This window comes from Tenebrio molitor, chromosome 4 (assembly GCF_963966145.1).
Source record: "Tenebrio molitor chromosome 4, icTenMoli1.1, whole genome shotgun sequence".
NCBI lineage: Eukaryota > Metazoa > Arthropoda > Insecta > Coleoptera > Tenebrionidae > Tenebrio > Tenebrio molitor.
Window position 1 is genome coordinate 4795371 of NC_091049.1, and position 20987 is coordinate 4816357.

At 40.4% G+C, this 20987-nt stretch overlaps 1 long non-coding RNA gene and 2 pseudogenes across 2 annotated transcripts; 2 read left to right on the forward strand and 1 right to left on the reverse strand.

The window, feature by feature from the left end:
- Window positions 1-154: 154 nt before the first annotated feature.
- Window positions 155-11388, forward strand: LOC138129374 (cytochrome P450 6a2-like; annotated as a pseudogene).
- Window positions 1363-10612, reverse strand: LOC138129375 (uncharacterized). Of its 2 annotated transcripts, XR_011159217.1 has the most exons (3): window positions 9422-10612; window positions 9278-9372; window positions 1363-9228 (listed from the first exon to the last, which is right to left on the reverse strand). It is a non-coding gene; the product is annotated as an uncharacterized lncRNA (long non-coding RNA). The 2 variants fall into 2 exon arrangements; XR_011159216.1 differs by having other exon boundaries at window positions 1363-9372.
- Window positions 11389-14670: 3282 nt separating the features above from the next.
- Window positions 14671-19471, forward strand: LOC138128521 (probable cytochrome P450 6a23; annotated as a pseudogene).
- The last annotated feature ends 1516 nt before the right edge of the window (window positions 19472-20987 follow it).

Below are 20987 nucleotides of genomic sequence, written 5' to 3' on the forward strand. Positions count from 1 at the left end.
TTTGCTAAATACAGTAAAGAAAAAAAGTCAGTTTTAGAAATCATCAATTTAGATATCAGATATCACTCGTAAATGACTCAATTAGATTCAGCAATATTTGGATTTTTTTAGTAAAGTTTAGTTAATCTTTTTATCGTTATTAAGTGTCAAAATAAGCACTTGTATCATGAGAATGCAACTTCTGAAGATATAAATGTGGAACGTCTGGTAACAAACACGCAATCTTAATCAGCTTATCCAAAGTAATTCAAGTAAGTCCTAATTTATTTTTTGACAATACCATAAGTAGACATTTTTCCAGAAATGTTCATCACTGAATCGCTTTGTAGCGACTTGGTTGCCATAAGCGTCGCCATTTTGACTATTCTGGTGGCGTACTACAAATGGACTTATCAGTACTGGCGCCGAAGGAATTTTCCGTACCTGAAACCGCGAATTCCATTCGGAAACAATCTCAGCCCCTTCGGACAAAAAGAAAGCAACGGGATCCATTTGAAACGCCAGTATGACACGATGAAATCGGAGGGTTGGAAACACGGGGGGTTGTACACTCTGCTGAAACCCACTTATCTAGTGTTGGACCTGGAGTACATCAAGAATATCATGATTCATGACCAAAGATTTCCAGTACTTCACAGATCGAGGACTTTACTACAACGAGAAGGATGACCCATTGAGTGCACACCTCTTCGCTATTGGAGGACAGAAGTGGAGGAATTTGAGAACCAAGTTGACTCCTACGTTTACTTCAGGCAAGATGAAAATGATGTTCCAGACTCTGGTGGATTGCGAACCTAATCTGTTACAAAAAATCGAAATTGATAGAGTGGCGAAGGTCCCAACTGATATCAAAGAGGCTCTGGGGTGCTTCACTACTGACATCATCGGTTCTTGTGCGTTTGGTCTTGATTGCAACACTTTCGCCGAAGAGAATTCGCCTTTTAGAGAATATGGCCGCAAGGTCTTCACTTTCAATACGTCCCGTTTGCTCAAACTTTTCTTTGCGTCAACTTTCCCCAAAACTGCTGATACTTTGGGAATCTCCCTGACTGAGAAAGACATCTCCAAATTTTTCAGCAAGGTGGTCAAAGATACTGTCAGTTACCGAGAGAAGAACAACTACACCCGCAAGGACTTTCTGCAGTTGTTGATCGATCTCAAGAACAACAAACTTGTGACCAAAAAGTGGCCAGTGACAGCTCCGGGCTCTCAGGGGGTTTTCGGGGCATAGGGCGTGGGTTCGGATTATAAAAAAATGGGCGCCAGGCAGCTATTGTCTTGAGCTGGTTGTTAAGCTTGTCCAGCTGCCGGGACAAGTGCTCAGTTTCTCGGATGCTTCGGAGTCAATACGAAAGAACTTAATTCCTTGCGAATTAAATAATTGGTTTATTCAATTTTTGTCCAACAGTCCAGGAAATTCGAAATGCTTACTTAAGTGTGCACTGGTCCGTGGAATTGGCAACGTTACTCTACGTAATTTTGTTAATTGAAATTTCGAACCAGTTCACATTAATGATCTTATTCAATACCTTATTCTGGTCTTATCAAGAAAGCTTTCCTTTACAGGTGACCTTGTAACTTATTTGTGAATAAACTTAAAATTAATACAACTCCGATGAAAAAAAAAACGAAAGGAAAATCTGTTGCATGCGTGAAACAAGAATGAAGCGCAGTCTTCTGCTTTCATAAATTTACAACGTTAATTTAACATCGATTCTATAATTGAAAAAATTGCAAATTTACTGGAAGTAGAAGAACTGCTACTAATAATTGAAATGTGAAATTTGAAAACTTGAGCTTTGTGAAGTCTTTCTAAAAATTTGAAATTATTGAAATGCGAGATTTTTACAAATTGAAACGGTTCTAAATATTGAGAAGCGGGATATTTGAGGCGTTCTTTGATTTTTCGCAAATCCGCAATTAAATTGTGCGACTTATCTTACGCCGGTAACGTGGTGTGACCTTGACGATTTTCTTTAGTCCTTGGTGAAACGGTACGTGGTCCGATGACCTTAATGGACGGTTTGCGGTCTGGCGACGACCACTCTGACGAACGATGCGGCGACGAATGACCCTAAAGAACAACGTTCCTGGTCCGAACTATCGCCCCAAATAACGATGACTGGTCCGGCTGACCCTAAAGAACAACGTTCCTGGTCCGGCTGACCCTAAAGAACAACGTTCCTGGTCCGGCTGACCCTAAAGAACAACCCCTAACGAATTGTCGTTAGTGTTGCGAAACTCAATCGATTCGGTAATTACCTTTCCGCTGAAAGGGGTTGCTTCTCGATAATTCGAAGGAGGACTTTCCGGTTCTCCTTCGCGGTACGGTAACGGTAATCTGGCTCGAACTACCCCTAACGGACGAAAATTAGTGAAGTGAATTCGCTAATGAAGGATAATTACCTCTATCTCGCTAGATGACGAGGGGTTTCTCGACCACGGCAAAACGGTAAACGGTAAAACGGTAAATCTTCGGGCTCCTCGACGGCCCCGAAGGCTGGCAGCGCCGGACGATAAGCGCCATGGCGTTCGGCAATCCACCCACAGGGATGATTGCGGATCCCGAACGCCACGCACGTGATTCGCAGCTCGCGACTTGCGGCACCTGCCGCCCGCTCGGCGGTCGCCGACCGAGTCCACTTTAATTTCCGCTCGCGATCGGTTTTTTTTTTTTTTGGCTACCCCCGGCTCTAGGAGATCAACCCGAAAGATCTGGACCTTATTCCGTTGGGCGATAAGGCGTCCCGGTTATTGTACTGACCGCGCATCTTGATGACAACTTCCGGCGATCCTACACTTGCACGCTAAATGACAGATGGTCGAACATGGCGCCGGTTTGTTTACGTTGGACTTCACCGATCGAAAAATCCGGATGTCGAAGCGGTAATGTGTCGGTGAGTCCACGCGTAACACACGATAGATGTTGACGGCAATTTCCCGCAGGATCTCAAAAGGTTGGACACCACAAGGATGAAGGAAGAAGGTTAGGGAAAAGAAGAGAAGAAGATAACTTTCCGGCAAGTCACGGGAACAAAAGGGAATCGGAATTAACTTTGCCGTACGGTTACCCGAGCTGAGAAGAAGAAGAGGAAGGATTGAAGGAAAAGGAAAGGAGAAAGAAGAAAAAAGCGAACGATGAATAGATAGGCCGCAGCTAGACAGCCTAGAGGCGTGAGGCCACCTCAGCCTAAAATTTAGGGGCTAACATGTGTGATTCCAGCCGCCCCAAAACTGGCTGGCACAAAGACTCTACAATGAAAACTCTAAAGAAACCGCGAAAGAAACAAACGAAAACCGAAAGTGAAACTGAAAGCGAAACCGAAATAAAACTGAAAGTGATCCGATAAACAAAAATGAACCCTGAACCGATAAACTCAAAATGAATTGACTGACGGCACAAACAAACTGAATTATTTCGAAATGAGCGTCCCCAAAAAAGGTTACGGCAGGGTGGGCGCGTCGCGACGTCATATGCCGTGCGTTGTGTTGCTTGTTCCTGATCTTCGAACAGCGATCTTATTGTCCCGCGAGCATAAGTAGGACCTCTTGGCCTCCTACCCCGGCCAAAACGAATAGTGGCACTTTGACCTGCTACACTACCCCCCTCCTCAAAAAGAAAAAAGAAAAGGTAACGCGGTTGCCTTTTTCTTTTTACACAAAACGAAGATGAAGTCTTCTCAAAAACGTCAAAATTTGTTCAATGGAAAAGTTTTGATTCCGCCACAAAATGGCTAGTTGATATCTGCGCGTATCAAACGATTGAAAACTGAATCTCAATGTCAATTAGTACTTGAGTACTGCGGTATGATGTAAGTCGAATTCGGGATATGTCACAAATGGGGTTTTTCAAATAAACTTTTCCTGAACAAACTCCACGGTAAAATTTTTGGTCTCGATCATTTCAAAAAATTCGACGAAAAAAAATGCAACGCAATTTTCGCTGCAGCGCTCGAAAACGGAAAGTGAAAATGCGACGAAGCGTTTTCCACGATTCCACGGAACGTCATCCGCAAAAAAATCGCTCATAGAGACACTTGGAGGTCTTCGAGTGTCTGACCTTGACATTGGCGAAATGTCCACCGTTTCTCCGATTGTGCGACAAGGATGGAACTCAAACAAACATGTCACCCGAAAAAGTGTTTCGCAGCGCGATAACGTTCTCAAAAAATTTCTTATCTGTGAAGACACGAGATAAGACTGAATACAATCCGCTAATTTTCTCTGCAAAATTCCTGCTTCTCTTACACGGTAAAAAAATTGAAAACTGAAATTTCTCTGAAACCCAAACCCAAAGCTCCGATTGTTGAACAATGAAAAATCTGTGATCTTGCCAAATCTGTAGTTGAGTCACAAACACGATAAACAAAGCTGAATGAGCCAAACTGACCAAATTTGCGGAATTCAAACGAGGAAGCAAAATCGTCAAAATTTGTGACTGCTACAAAGTTGACAAATCACACCCCTAACAAATCGCGTCAAAATTTGTGGCGGCTCGATTGACTTGACAGGCCCTCGAAAATCCAAGCGTCAAAATTTGTGGCTGTCAAATGCAAGCGAGCCCTCGAGGCCCAAATTGGTTTACAAATTTCGCGAAAATGAAGATGAGCGATAAACGAAAATTTGTGGTTGCTCCAAAAAGTCGGGAAATCGGGCCCCACGTTGTGGGCGTCAAAATTTGTGTGACCAAAAAGTGGCCAGTGACAGCTCCGGGCTCTCAGGGGGTTTTCGGGGCATAGGGCGTGGGTTCGGATTATAAAAAAATGGGCGCCAGGCAGCTATTGTCTTGAGCTGGTTGTTAAGCTTGTCCAGCTGCCGGGACAAGTGCTCAGTTTCTCGGATGCTTCGGAGTCAATACGAAAGAACTTAATTCCTTGCGAATTAAATAATTGGTTTATTCAATTTTTGTCCAACAGTCCAGGAAATTCGAAATGCTTACTTAAGTGTGCACTGGTCCGTGGAATTGGCAACGTTACTCTACGTAATTTTGTTAATTGAAATTTCGAACCAGTTCACATTAATGATCTTATTCAATACCTTATTCTGGTCTTATCAAGAAAGCTTTCCTTTACAGGTGACCTTGTAACTTATTTGTGAATAAACTTAAAATTAATACAACTCCGATGAAAAAAAAAACGAAAGGAAAATCTGTTGCATGCGTGAAACAAGAATGAAGCGCAGTCTTCTGCTTTCATAAATTTACAACGTTAATTTAACATCGATTCTATAATTGAAAAAATTGCAAATTTACTGGAAGTAGAAGAACTGCTACTAATAATTGAAATGTGAAATTTGAAAACTTGAGCTTTGTGAAGTCTTTCTAAAAATTTGAAATTATTGAAATGCGAGATTTTTACAAATTGAAACGGTTCTAAATATTGAGAAGCGGGATATTTGAGGCGTTCTTTGATTTTTCGCAAATCCGCAATTAAATTGTGCGACTTATCTTACGCCGGTAACGTGGTGTGACCTTGACGATTTTCTTTAGTCCTTGGTGAAACGGTACGTGGTCCGATGACCTTAATGGACGGTTTGCGGTCTGGCGACGACCACTCTGACGAACGATGCGGCGACGAATGACCCTAAAGAACAACGTTCCTGGTCCGAACTATCGCCCCAAATAACGATGACTGGTCCGGCTGACCCTAAAGAACAACGTTCCTGGTCCGGCTGACCCTAAAGAACAACGTTCCTGGTCCGGCTGACCCTAAAGAACAACCCCTAACGAATTGTCGTTAGTGTTGCGAAACTCAATCGATTCGGTAATTACCTTTCCGCTGAAAGGGGTTGCTTCTCGATAATTCGAAGGAGGACTTTCCGGTTCTCCTTCGCGGTACGGTAACGGTAATCTGGCTCGAACTACCCCTAACGGACGAAAATTAGTGAAGTGAATTCGCTAATGAAGGATAATTACCTCTATCTCGCTAGATGACGAGGGGTTTCTCGACCACGGCAAAACGGTAAACGGTAAAACGGTAAATCTTCGGGCTCCTCGACGGCCCCGAAGGCTGGCAGCGCCGGACGATAAGCGCCATGGCGTTCGGCAATCCACCCACAGGGATGATTGCGGATCCCGAACGCCACGCACGTGATTCGCAGCTCGCGACTTGCGGCACCTGCCGCCCGCTCGGCGGTCGCCGACCGAGTCCACTTTAATTTCCGCTCGCGATCGGTTTTTTTTTTTTTGGCTACCCCCGGCTCTAGGAGATCAACCCGAAAGATCTGGACCTTATTCCGTTGGGCGATAAGGCGTCCCGGTTATTGTACTGACCGCGCATCTTGATGACAACTTCCGGCGATCCTACACTTGCACGCTAAATGACAGATGGTCGAACATGGCGCCGGTTTGTTTACGTTGGACTTCACCGATCGAAAAATCCGGATGTCGAAGCGGTAATGTGTCGGTGAGTCCACGCGTAACACACGATAGATGTTGACGGCAATTTCCCGCAGGATCTCAAAAGGTTGGACACCACAAGGATGAAGGAAGAAGGTTAGGGAAAAGAAGAGAAGAAGATAACTTTCCGGCAAGTCACGGGAACAAAAGGGAATCGGAATTAACTTTGCCGTACGGTTACCCGAGCTGAGAAGAAGAAGAGGAAGGATTGAAGGAAAAGGAAAGGAGAAAGAAGAAAAAAGCGAACGATGAATAGATAGGCCGCAGCTAGACAGCCTAGAGGCGTGAGGCCACCTCAGCCTAAAATTTAGGGGCTAACATGTGTGATTCCAGCCGCCCCAAAACTGGCTGGCACAAAGACTCTACAATGAAAACTCTAAAGAAACCGCGAAAGAAACAAACGAAAACCGAAAGTGAAACTGAAAGCGAAACCGAAATAAAACTGAAAGTGATCCGATAAACAAAAATGAACCCTGAACCGATAAACTCAAAATGAATTGACTGACGGCACAAACAAACTGAATTATTTCGAAATGAGCGTCCCCAAAAAAGGTTACGGCAGGGTGGGCGCGTCGCGACGTCATATGCCGTGCGTTGTGTTGCTTGTTCCTGATCTTCGAACAGCGATCTTATTGTCCCGCGAGCATAAGTAGGACCTCTTGGCCTCCTACCCCGGCCAAAACGAATAGTGGCACTTTGACCTGCTACACTACCCCCCTCCTCAAAAAGAAAAAAGAAAAGGTAACGCGGTTGCCTTTTTCTTTTTACACAAAACGAAGATGAAGTCTTCTCAAAAACGTCAAAATTTGTTCAATGGAAAAGTTTTGATTCCGCCACAAAATGGCTAGTTGATATCTGCGCGTATCAAACGATTGAAAACTGAATCTCAATGTCAATTAGTACTTGAGTACTGCGGTATGATGTAAGTCGAATTCGGGATATGTCACAAATGGGGTTTTTCAAATAAACTTTTCCTGAACAAACTCCACGGTAAAATTTTTGGTCTCGATCATTTCAAAAAATTCGACGAAAAAAAATGCAACGCAATTTTCGCTGCAGCGCTCGAAAACGGAAAGTGAAAATGCGACGAAGCGTTTTCCACGATTCCACGGAACGTCATCCGCAAAAAAATCGCTCATAGAGACACTTGGAGGTCTTCGAGTGTCTGACCTTGACATTGGCGAAATGTCCACCGTTTCTCCGATTGTGCGACAAGGATGGAACTCAAACAAACATGTCACCCGAAAAAGTGTTTCGCAGCGCGATAACGTTCTCAAAAAATTTCTTATCTGTGAAGACACGAGATAAGACTGAATACAATCCGCTAATTTTCTCTGCAAAATTCCTGCTTCTCTTACACGGTAAAAAAATTGAAAACTGAAATTTCTCTGAAACCCAAACCCAAAGCTCCGATTGTTGAACAATGAAAAATCTGTGATCTTGCCAAATCTGTAGTTGAGTCACAAACACGATAAACAAAGCTGAATGAGCCAAACTGACCAAATTTGCGGAATTCAAACGAGGAAGCAAAATCGTCAAAATTTGTGACTGCTACAAAGTTGACAAATCACACCCCTAACAAATCGCGTCAAAATTTGTGGCGGCTCGATTGACTTGACAGGCCCTCGAAAATCCAAGCGTCAAAATTTGTGGCTGTCAAATGCAAGCGAGCCCTCGAGGCCCAAATTGGTTTACAAATTTCGCGAAAATGAAGATGAGCGATAAACGAAAATTTGTGGTTGCTCCAAAAAGTCGGGAAATCGGGCCCCACGTTGTGGGCGTCAAAATTTGTGTGACCAAAAAGTGGCCAGTGACAGCTCCGGGCTCTCAGGGGGTTTTCGGGGCATAGGGCGTGGGTTCGGATTATAAAAAAATGGGCGCCAGGCAGCTATTGTCTTGAGCTGGTTGTTAAGCTTGTCCAGCTGCCGGGACAAGTGCTCAGTTTCTCGGATGCTTCGGAGTCAATACGAAAGAACTTAATTCCTTGCGAATTAAATAATTGGTTTATTCAATTTTTGTCCAACAGTCCAGGAAATTCGAAATGCTTACTTAAGTGTGCACTGGTCCGTGGAATTGGCAACGTTACTCTACGTAATTTTGTTAATTGAAATTTCGAACCAGTTCACATTAATGATCTTATTCAATACCTTATTCTGGTCTTATCAAGAAAGCTTTCCTTTACAGGTGACCTTGTAACTTATTTGTGAATAAACTTAAAATTAATACAACTCCGATGAAAAAAAAAACGAAAGGAAAATCTGTTGCATGCGTGAAACAAGAATGAAGCGCAGTCTTCTGCTTTCATAAATTTACAACGTTAATTTAACATCGATTCTATAATTGAAAAAATTGCAAATTTACTGGAAGTAGAAGAACTGCTACTAATAATTGAAATGTGAAATTTGAAAACTTGAGCTTTGTGAAGTCTTTCTAAAAATTTGAAATTATTGAAATGCGAGATTTTTACAAATTGAAACGGTTCTAAATATTGAGAAGCGGGATATTTGAGGCGTTCTTTGATTTTTCGCAAATCCGCAATTAAATTGTGCGACTTATCTTACGCCGGTAACGTGGTGTGACCTTGACGATTTTCTTTAGTCCTTGGTGAAACGGTACGTGGTCCGATGACCTTAATGGACGGTTTGCGGTCTGGCGACGACCACTCTGACGAACGATGCGGCGACGAATGACCCTAAAGAACAACGTTCCTGGTCCGAACTATCGCCCCAAATAACGATGACTGGTCCGGCTGACCCTAAAGAACAACGTTCCTGGTCCGGCTGACCCTAAAGAACAACGTTCCTGGTCCGGCTGACCCTAAAGAACAACCCCTAACGAATTGTCGTTAGTGTTGCGAAACTCAATCGATTCGGTAATTACCTTTCCGCTGAAAGGGGTTGCTTCTCGATAATTCGAAGGAGGACTTTCCGGTTCTCCTTCGCGGTACGGTAACGGTAATCTGGCTCGAACTACCCCTAACGGACGAAAATTAGTGAAGTGAATTCGCTAATGAAGGATAATTACCTCTATCTCGCTAGATGACGAGGGGTTTCTCGACCACGGCAAAACGGTAAACGGTAAAACGGTAAATCTTCGGGCTCCTCGACGGCCCCGAAGGCTGGCAGCGCCGGACGATAAGCGCCATGGCGTTCGGCAATCCACCCACAGGGATGATTGCGGATCCCGAACGCCACGCACGTGATTCGCAGCTCGCGACTTGCGGCACCTGCCGCCCGCTCGGCGGTCGCCGACCGAGTCCACTTTAATTTCCGCTCGCGATCGGTTTTTTTTTTTTTGGCTACCCCCGGCTCTAGGAGATCAACCCGAAAGATCTGGACCTTATTCCGTTGGGCGATAAGGCGTCCCGGTTATTGTACTGACCGCGCATCTTGATGACAACTTCCGGCGATCCTACACTTGCACGCTAAATGACAGATGGTCGAACATGGCGCCGGTTTGTTTACGTTGGACTTCACCGATCGAAAAATCCGGATGTCGAAGCGGTAATGTGTCGGTGAGTCCACGCGTAACACACGATAGATGTTGACGGCAATTTCCCGCAGGATCTCAAAAGGTTGGACACCACAAGGATGAAGGAAGAAGGTTAGGGAAAAGAAGAGAAGAAGATAACTTTCCGGCAAGTCACGGGAACAAAAGGGAATCGGAATTAACTTTGCCGTACGGTTACCCGAGCTGAGAAGAAGAAGAGGAAGGATTGAAGGAAAAGGAAAGGAGAAAGAAGAAAAAAGCGAACGATGAATAGATAGGCCGCAGCTAGACAGCCTAGAGGCGTGAGGCCACCTCAGCCTAAAATTTAGGGGCTAACATGTGTGATTCCAGCCGCCCCAAAACTGGCTGGCACAAAGACTCTACAATGAAAACTCTAAAGAAACCGCGAAAGAAACAAACGAAAACCGAAAGTGAAACTGAAAGCGAAACCGAAATAAAACTGAAAGTGATCCGATAAACAAAAATGAACCCTGAACCGATAAACTCAAAATGAATTGACTGACGGCACAAACAAACTGAATTATTTCGAAATGAGCGTCCCCAAAAAAGGTTACGGCAGGGTGGGCGCGTCGCGACGTCATATGCCGTGCGTTGTGTTGCTTGTTCCTGATCTTCGAACAGCGATCTTATTGTCCCGCGAGCATAAGTAGGACCTCTTGGCCTCCTACCCCGGCCAAAACGAATAGTGGCACTTTGACCTGCTACAAACTTGCCAAAGATGAAGGCTACAAACACGATGGCAACACTCTGACCATTGACGAAATCGCCGCCCAGTGCTTTGTCTTCTTTATAGCAGGTTTTGAAACTTCTTCTACTACGATGACTTTTGCTATGTACGAGTTGTCCAAGCACCAGGAGCTACAAGACAAGGTCAGGTACGAAGTCAACGCAGTTTTGGCCAAACATGAAGGAAAAATCATCTACGAAGCGATCCAAGAGATGAAGTACATGGACCAGGTGATCAACGAGACCTTGAGGAAGTACCCTCCGTTGCCGCTGATCACAAGAATGTGTGTGCGGGATTACAAGATTCCCGGAGAAGACCTCATCATCGAGAAAGATACCACTATCATGATATCAGTCTTGGGGATACACCACGACAAAGAGTACTACCCCGATCCTGAGAAGTTCGATCCGGAAAGGTTTACCGAAGAGAACAAGAAATCGAGGCACCACTTCGCACATATCCCGTTCGGAGAAGGACCCAGAGTTTGCATCGGTAGTACCATACAGTACCAAAAACTTTGATTGTTTTGATTTTACGCTTTTGTAGGGATGAGGTTCGGTCTGATGCAGTCTAAAGTAGGTATAGCGTCGCTGCTCAAGCAATACAAGTTTACGGTGAGCAAGAAGACGATGGAGCCGCTCAAATTCAAAGCGAGATCGCTTACACCGGCTGCGGAAGGGGAGATTTGGCTGGATGCGGAAAAAATATAATTGTACTTTATATTTCATTTATGTAATAAAATGCTACCAAGCCAGTTATCTTAACTTTCAAATCTATTCATAATGTGTTATACAGGGTGTTTGAAAATTGCTAGTACAAAAAAAAAACTGTGGCATCTGGAAGCCCTAAGAAATCCAAGAAACCAATTTTTAATTTTTTAAAACAAAAGGGATAAAGTAACCCTATTCCTGCATATTCTACGCCTCAGGCGGGGCAATATTTTTTAAACCTTGGTAACCAAGCGTGATGATCGTAGTGATAATGAAGGACTATACAACAATATGAAAAATTTATATTTTTTTGCAAGATCTTGGCAACCACAGATTGACAGTTTAAGAACATCAAATTTTTTATTTCGTTATTGCTTAACAACGTGAAGTGTCTTTTTAAAATACCTTAACTCAGTGGTGCACTAACAATTTTAACCCAATTTTTAGTAAATTTTATCTCGAAAACTAGAGGATTTTTATTAGAATTTTCTTTTGCCGATGACTTCAACTCACCATCACCAATTACCAGGTTTTTTTTGTACTAGCAATTTTCAAACAGCCTGTATACTTGGTGTGTAGTACCTCACCCACAATTATACCCTTTAGTATTTACACCAACAAGATTATAGAGGTGTCAGCGATGGAAGGGTTCACGTAAATCGTCGAAGACGTAAAGAATTTCTTCATGAAGGTTGTCACAGGTACTGTCAACAATAGGGAAAAGAATGATGTCAAGCACAAAGATTTTATGGAATTGCTTGTCAACTGGAAAGATTAGCTAGTGGAAGGAGATCAATACAAGCACGATGGTAGAACGGTAGAACTTTTACTGTTGAGGAGATGAATTTGGTGGCAACAAAAAAGATGTTGCTCCTAAGACGCCAAAGGCAAATCATTTTGCTTTAGCTTCGAAGCAGATCTGATTCAATGCTCAAAAAATTGAAAAATAATGAAGGGAACTAATTTGTGCTAAAAATAAAATTGTTGTTATGACAATTAGATAAGGAAAGAATGAGTCTGTCTAGTTATCACGATGACTATTTTAGAAACGCTCTCACGATGAGTGATGATCAGGAACTTTTCAACAGAACAGAACATTTGAGATTGGGAATTTTTAAGTCATGAGTGATGTAATCTCCACCAACTGCTGCACTTCATAACTGGATTCAATGAGTCACTCTATAAAAATTTCTTCTCATATTCTTAGATAAAACAAGACAGAAGTAAAACAACTTTTCTCATAGAAGTTTTCTTTCAAATTGTATCTTGTTTTCGACACAATCTTTAATCGAACCTTTAGCTGTACTTGAAGACTTCCAGCCCTCGTGTCTTTCAGTCCAAGAAGCTCTTCACCTTTATTAGCTAACAATGTAGCTGCTTCACGTCTACGGGTCTTGTGATTTTGGCCTAGATTGCAAGAGAAGCTTAGAAATGAGATTGCTAAAGTTTTGACCAAACATCAGAACAATCTGACCTACGACGCCATCCAAGAGATGGAATACCTAGACCAGGTGCTCAACGAAACACTTCGCGAGTACCCTCCAGCAACGTTGATTGTAAAGAAGTGTACCAAAGAGTACAATCTTTCAGATGCAAATTTCTCCGTTGAGAAAGATACAGCGGTCGCGATACCCATTCTTGGAATACATTACGACCAAAAGTACTACCCAAATCCTGAAGAATTCGATCCAGAGCGTTTCAACCAAACGAACAAGAATTTGAGAGCTCGGTACTCGTGCGAGTTCTTTCCTTTTGGCTTCGAAGAAGATGATTTGGTTGGATGTTCAGAATGTAGAAAAATAAGAAAATGAAAATCAAATCGTTCTAAAATAGCTAATTTCAATACAAGTGAGCAAAATAGTGCATTTAATCACGAGTACGAGTGATTAAATACACGTTTGCTCATGCGTGTTGAATCTGATTTTTTCCATGATCATAAAATAGAGTCGCGGAATCGAAATTTTGGGAAGCATTTTTCTGCCCCTCGTTGAGTGAGGACGGCGTCCCAGCGATCCGCCATCCCGGCGTCGGTCTCTCCAAACCTGGACTTCTTCACGTGGATCAACAAAATTCGAAACAAAAGAGGTTATGTCGTTAGGCGTTGCGTGTTTGTGATTGGTTTACTGATTTTAGTTTAATCAGTGATTCCAACACACAATGCATTTAGCATGAATTTTTCCAAAAGTTTACCCCAAGAAATTTTACGTTTTTTCGTCAATTGAAATCTAAATAGCAGGTTACAAATTTAAATAAGTCAAAAATAAAAGAAACTTTAGTTTAGGCGCATATTTGGCGCCCTCTATCCATAAATTCTCAAAACATTCACTTTGCTCACTAGTGAGAAAATAATTTCCTCACTATACTTGGGCCAACCAACAGATATAGTAATAAAAAAAAGGGGATGTGGCCTAGTTGCGTAGAACGATATACGCCGAAGCCTGTTTCACAATGAAGCAGGTTCTTTGCCATTTGTTATTCTTATAAGTCTTGAAAAAAAACTATTTTGTAATACAAATCGAAAAATGCCAAGGAAAACAAACAAACATAAACACGTGGTCAAACTCCCGAAGCGAGGTTAAAACGAATGAGATGCCGGATGCCGTCAAGTAATTTTTGTGGATGTACTATTGCGGGCAAAAAAAGTGGGACATCAACGTCATTGTCTTGACTTTTAATGTGAAATAACCCTTATCTTATTCTAACCCTACTTTGAATTGATTGACGTTGTCATTAAGTATTGTAGGTTGTAGGGAATGATTGTAAGTAAGCACGTAGTGAAGATTTATTTAAGGCAAAGTCCCAATCAAAATCTATCTTTATCAAAAGGAGAGAGCATTTGGAAAAGGAAAATAGGAGTATAAAATAAATTTTTAAACTGTCATCTGGAATAGTGTCAAAAAAATGACAATAAAGCTTAAACTACATCGAATTTTTCAAAACTGACAGAAATTTGATGTCCCACTTTTTTTGCCCGCAATAGTACATCAGGCTTTCGAAAATCTGCGCACGTTTTGAATAAGCCAATTGGAAGCTGCTATTTAAAATACGCGGGCACTAAGGGGCGGTTTTATTACTATATCTGTTGGTTGGCCCAAGTATAGTGAGAAAATAATTTTTCCTCACTAGTGATTCAGTTGCGATCTTTGCTAACTATTTTCAGTGAGCAAAAACCACTAAAATCCAATGATCATAGAAAATAAGTTTTCTTCTTTTCGGTGCATACATATTTAGTCTTATCCAACTCTGATTTTAGAGTGACTAAGCGAGCTGAAGTACATATCTGTAAAGATAGAGAGATAAGAAAGTTGTTGTGCATCGGCTTTTTATCACACTGACTGTGAAGAAATTCATTATTCTGAGCCATACTCGTAGTCACACTTAATACAGTTTAGAACACTTTTCCTCCAAGACGCGTTTGTAATAAATGAGCAAATTCGTTACACCCTTTAGCAATTGTGTCGCAAGCTACACGCTGCTATCTAAAGCGAAGAAAAAAATGGATACGCAATTTTTGGAATTTTGTTTCAAGAGTAAAAATATTTAGTTAATCTTTATATCGTTATCGAGCGACGTAATAAGTATCATGAGAGTGCAACTTCCGAAGATATAAACGTAGAACGCCTGGTAATAAACACACAATCTTAATCAGTTCATCCAAAGTAAGTCGAGTAAGTCCAGATTTATTTTTTAGCAATACATAAGAAGACATTTTTCCAGAAATGTTCATCACTGAGTCGCTTTGTAGTGACTTGATTGGCATAAGCATCGCCATCTTGGCTGTAGTGCTGGTGTACTACAAATGGACCTATCAGTACTGGCGTCGACGAAATCTTCCCTATTTGGAACCTCGAATTCCTTTCGGAAACAATGACAGTCCCTTCAGACAAAAAGACTACCCCGGAATGATTGTGAAACGTCACTATGACATCATGAAATCGAAGGGGTGGAAACACGGGGGGTTGTACACGATTCTGAGTCCCACTTATCAAGTGTTGGACCTCGATTACATCAAGAATATCTTAACCAAAGACTTCCAGTACTTCACAGATCGAGGATTATACTACAACGAGAAAGATGACCCATTGAGTGCACACCTGTTCGCTGTTGGAGGACAGAAGTGGAGAAATTTGAGAACCAAGTTGACTCCTACCTTCACTTCAGGCAAGATGAAGATGATGTTCCAGGCTCTGCTAGATTGCGAACCTAATCTGTTACAAAAAATCGAAAATGACAGAGTTGCGGGAGTCCCAACTGATATTAAAGAGGCTCTAGGGTGCTTCACTACTGACATCATCGGTTCTGTTGCGTTTGGACTCGATTTCAATGCATTGCCGAAGACAATTCGCCTTTTAGAGAATATGGTCGCAAAATCTTCGCTTTCAGTAAGTTCACTTTAATCAAACTTATTCTTGCGTCAAATTTCCCGAAAATTGCACGTTTTTTGGGAGTCACCCAGAATCAAGAAGACATCTCCAAGTTTTTCATCAAGGTAGTGAAAGATACTGTCAGTTATCGAGAGAACAACAACTACAGCCGCAAGGACTTTCTGCAATTGTTGATCGATCTGAAAAATAATAAACTTGCCGAAAATGAAGGCTACAAACACGATGGCAACACCCTGAGCATTGACGAAATCGCCGCCCAGTGCTTTGTCTTCTTTGCAGCAGGTTTTGAAACTTCTTCCACTACGATGACGTTTGCTCTGTACGAGTTGTCCAAGCACCAGGAGCTTCAAGACAAGGTTAGGGACGAAATCAACACAGTTTTGGCCAAACATCAAGGAAAAATCACCTACGAGGCGATCCAAGAGATGAAGTATATGGACCAAGTGATCAACGAGACCTTGAGGAAGTACCCTCCGTTGGCGCGACTCGTTAGAAAGTGCGTGAAGGATTATAAGATTCCGGATGAGGACCTCATCATCGAGAAAGGTACCAACATCGTAATACCAGTCTTGGGGATACACTACGACAAAGAGTACTACCCCGATCCTGAGAAATTCGATCCGGAAAGGTTCAACGAAGAGAATAAGAAATCGAGGCACCACTACGCACACCTCCCGTTCGGAGAAGGGTCCAGGATTTGCATTGGTAGTACCAAATACAATCTAAAATTTTTATTGTTTTAATTTTACGCTTTTGCAGGGATGAGGTTCGGGTTGATGCAGTCTAAAGTAGGTATAACGTCGCTGCTCAAGCATTACAAGTTTACGGTGAGCAAGAAGACGATGCAGCCGCTCAAATTCCAAGTGGGATCGCTTACACCGGCTGCGGAAGGAGACATTTGGTTGGATGCGGAAAAAATATAATTGTATTTTATATACTTTATAAGGAAAACTAATTTGTGCTAAAAATAAAATTGTTGTTGTGACAATTAGATAAGGTAAGAATGATACTGTCTGGTTATCATGATGACTATTGTGGAAACGCAATCAGGATTAGTAATGATTAAGAACTGTGACACTTGCCACGCGTTGCTATCTAACGTGAAGAAGAAGTACATCAATTTTAAAATGAATTGATGTAGTCTTGATGAAAAAGTACTGTGATGAACGCGGTATTTATAAATTTTATTTTATTCCCATCGCGGAAAATATTCATCTTCAATTCAACAAATTCAGATTTGTCTTAACGACCTCCAAATTGTTTCTGTGCAATTTATGAATTCCATTTATTTCCATTTTTAAATACACACATGTCTTGTAAATGTCAGAATGTTGAGAAAAACAGAGCCGTTCCCACGAAGGGTATCCTGGAATTTAAGACCGTTGCAAATCGCAAAATTAACTTCTTTTCTTTCAAAAGGCCATGTGGCATTTCTCTAAGTTATCAGGGTGGCGAGACGCCCACCACACTCGACCAGTCGACCAAGCAAGGCATTCATTTGCATACGAAAAGATAAATAATTTAATTGTTGTTTAAAATTTGATGAAAATAGAGATATAACGATAAATAAATTAATACATTCGTTTAGAAAGGAGTCGCCGTGTATTTTGGGTGACAAAAACAAAATTTAACTAGAATTAACGACGTTGATAATAATTCAATTGGTTTGAGTTGTTGTAAATGATGTTTCATTTAAATTTCACAATAGTATATTTCAAACCAAGGTAAGAAAGTGGTTTCTTGCAGACCGCAGGCAAAGATTATAAACCGAGTCGTAGACGAGGTTTGTAAGTGCCTAAGGTCTGCAAGGACACTTTCTTAACAAGGTTTGAATACAATTTTTTTCCCTACCGGCACAACTTTGTTGAAAAAAGTCAAAAAAGATAGTTATATTCGTGATTAAAACGAAAATTTTGAGAATTGAATAGTAGGCTGTGTTATTTGTTTAATTAACTTGTCATCGCATTTGAAGATTTGAGGTTTGTTCGAAAATTTGATATAAACAGGGTAAAGTAATCTACCTACCTAGCTTATCTGTTTATTTTCTAGATTATATGATTGACCTACCAACTTACTTCATTGAATTGGCTTTCATTTATCAATAACTTATTTCACTTTTGACACTTTTGACATTTGTATTTTGGTACAGTTTTACCATAAACATTTCATGATTAACTTTCTTACCTTTGCGAGAAAGTTGAATTTTCTCACCTCAAATGAGGTATCCACAGCCCATATTTCTAACCGGTAGGGAGAAAAAGATTTTACATTAAATAGGAAGTTTTGATCGGGGTTGCTAAATCCCTATAGTAAAATTTGTTAATTAGTTAAATCCTGGTAAATCGGCCGAATTGTTTAAAATATTCACAAATGAATTGGTCCACTAGAATTTGGTGTCTGCGATTTAGATTTTAAGCACAGCGTCGCCAGCCAAGGGTGGTCCATTTAGTAATGGGACGAAAGACGCGTTACAGATCGAGACTTTTAAGGCTGTTGCACAGTAATAAAACTTTTGGGCCAGGTGTAGTTCAAGTTGCAGAAGTATTCAGAATTCTTGGATCGGTCAAACACTGCAGCAGGTACCCTCTCGAGACCCGTCAGTCATAAAATTAGCATTTTACAAGAGCATTAAATCTTCGTATTGTGAACAAATTTGTTGGCAAATTTTAGATTTTCTTATTTCTTGTAGTTTGGATGTATTTATCTGTGCACAATGATTAATACAAATGTAAAGGCTATGACTTTGACAGTGTCAGATTTTTCGTATCTCTGCTATCTTTATAATTGATTTCATATAAATGTTCATCAAGTGAGCTGTGCATTTCTAAAAGCACCTTTAATTTAGTTACATTACAAAAGTCACATTTATGAAGGTCATGTCCAATAAATCTTTACTTGGTAAAAATACAAAGACAAAAACAAATAAGAATTACTTTAATTTAATCAGTAAAAAGACGTAACATTGCTTATGAAATCAGCAATGTTAAAATGGACAAAAACTGAAAAATTAGTCAAATCGGGTTCGCGCAGAGCAAGCAACTTTGAAAGTCAAAGTCACTAGCTTTAGCTTTACTACCAACAGAAAATGAGATTTTCATGGCTTGCTTAGATGCACATTTATATGAAATTGAGTTTACTATCCCACCTCCACCCGGCGGCACGGCAATTTTGCCGGAGTACATACACTATTACGGATATTACTATCAAGTAATAGTGCAGTGCTTATCAACATAATTACCGGCGTCTTGCCTCCGCATTTTGACTTTGTTGTGTATTATGTTCTGTGTCAATGTTAAGGAACTTCCTCACGATGTGACATGAGTATAATAATATACCTTTTTGAATTTCAACTACCAATGTGTTATCTAAATCCAGAATTTTTAAATTTTTAAAAAGAGATTGCGGTACTATTCCCGTTGCTGAAATTACAAGTGGTAAAATCGAAATTTTTTCTAAACACCAAAGATTTCTCATAGCAACGGACAGCTCTAAATATTTATTAATTTTTGTGTTATATGTCTGTGTTATATTATGTAAATTGGGAACAGCTATATCTAAAATATATGCTTGCTTTTGTTGTTTATTTAAAATTATAATGTCTGGTCTGTTATGCTTAATATGAATGTCAGTTAAAATTGTTCTATCAAAATATAACTTGTAACTGTCATTTTCCAAACAACTTTCTGGTGTATAACTATAATGTGGTTGTGTATTCTTTAATAAATTGAATTTAACAGCTAAATTCATGTGTATAATTTTAGCGAATATATCGTGTCGTTTTTTATATTCGCTTTGAGCCAAAACGGTGCAAGAAGAAATAATGTGTTCAATTGTTTCCCCTTCAGTTCCGCAAATCCTACATTTATCAATTATCGATTGTAAACCGCATATGTGTTTTTTATAATTTCTTGTGTTTATAACACGATCTTGTATTGCAAATATAAAACCCTCCGTCTCAGGGTGAATATTTGATTTCTTAAGCCATGCATGAGAGGCCTGAATATTAATTTCTGGTTGTTCCAGTTCTTTAAAGTATCTCCCATGTAAAGACTTCTGTTTTATATTTGCTATTGTGTCAGGTATATTTGGCTTAACAATGTCTGAAATTATACGAGTATTATCACTTAAATTTAAAGGTGTGTAGCCTTTATCGGCTGAAACCAAAGCATTGAAAAAGGTGTTATCACGAGCTCTATTGAGGAAATAATTTTTTAGTGAAGCAATTTGATTTTTTAGCAGTATAAGTATAAGTACCAGTATTATTACAGATTGATTTTTGATTTGATTGATTTTTTAGTGGCGACCGATACCGGGTTCGATATTGCTGTCCTAGTTTTTCACGAATTCAATAGTATCGGGTATTTTTTTTAATTTCACCTCGTAGTAGGCGTTGAAGAGTCGATGTGAACGCACCACTCGTGTAAAACGTCAGATTTAAACAGCTGATCGGTGATCCGTAACCCGTATAGTGCATTCACAATCGACTCTTCAACGCCTACTATGAGGTGAAATTTAAAAAAACACCCGATACATACTTAGGCCCGGTTGTATAAAGCGATGTCAAGTTCTTGTTAAAGTTAACATAATGTCAAGCGATCTGATTGGGGGATATTTAAAATTGGATTTGAATCAGCCAATCAAATAGGCGGGTTTCCGACTTGACGCGTTGTTAGCTGACACGATGTTAACTAAGCTTTATACAACCGGCCCTTAATAAATTTATTTGCTTATTTTGTGTATGACACGGTGTTCTAAATTTTCTCAAAAATGTACCAGTAAATTTTCCGTGTCACACTAGCTCTAAATATACTTATTTTATTAATGCAAGTGTTTTTGTTTATTTTGTAAAAAAAAATGCATTACCCTCCTTAGGGCTTCGCCGTAGTCGGGTAAAAAGAGCCCCCCAACAAATTTTGATACAGGGCCCATTTAGGACTAGCTACGCCACTGATGGGAACAGAAAAGTTTATGAATGTATAATTGGGATAAATATTTTCCGTTTTGTGATTGCATTTTAAGTGTCACATTCTGAGATTATATAGTTTTTAGGTTAATAATAATTAGATGATATACCTATTTTAACTTAGGTTTCTTAATTTAATTTTTTTCAATCCATTTTCATAAAGTAAAACGCCCCAAATTAAATAAACCAAATATCTTTACATCAAAACATTTTCATTAAATTCTATTTCTCTATGTATTATGGTTTCATAACGTGTACCAAATTTGAACTGCATCGAACAAAATTTAATTTTTAA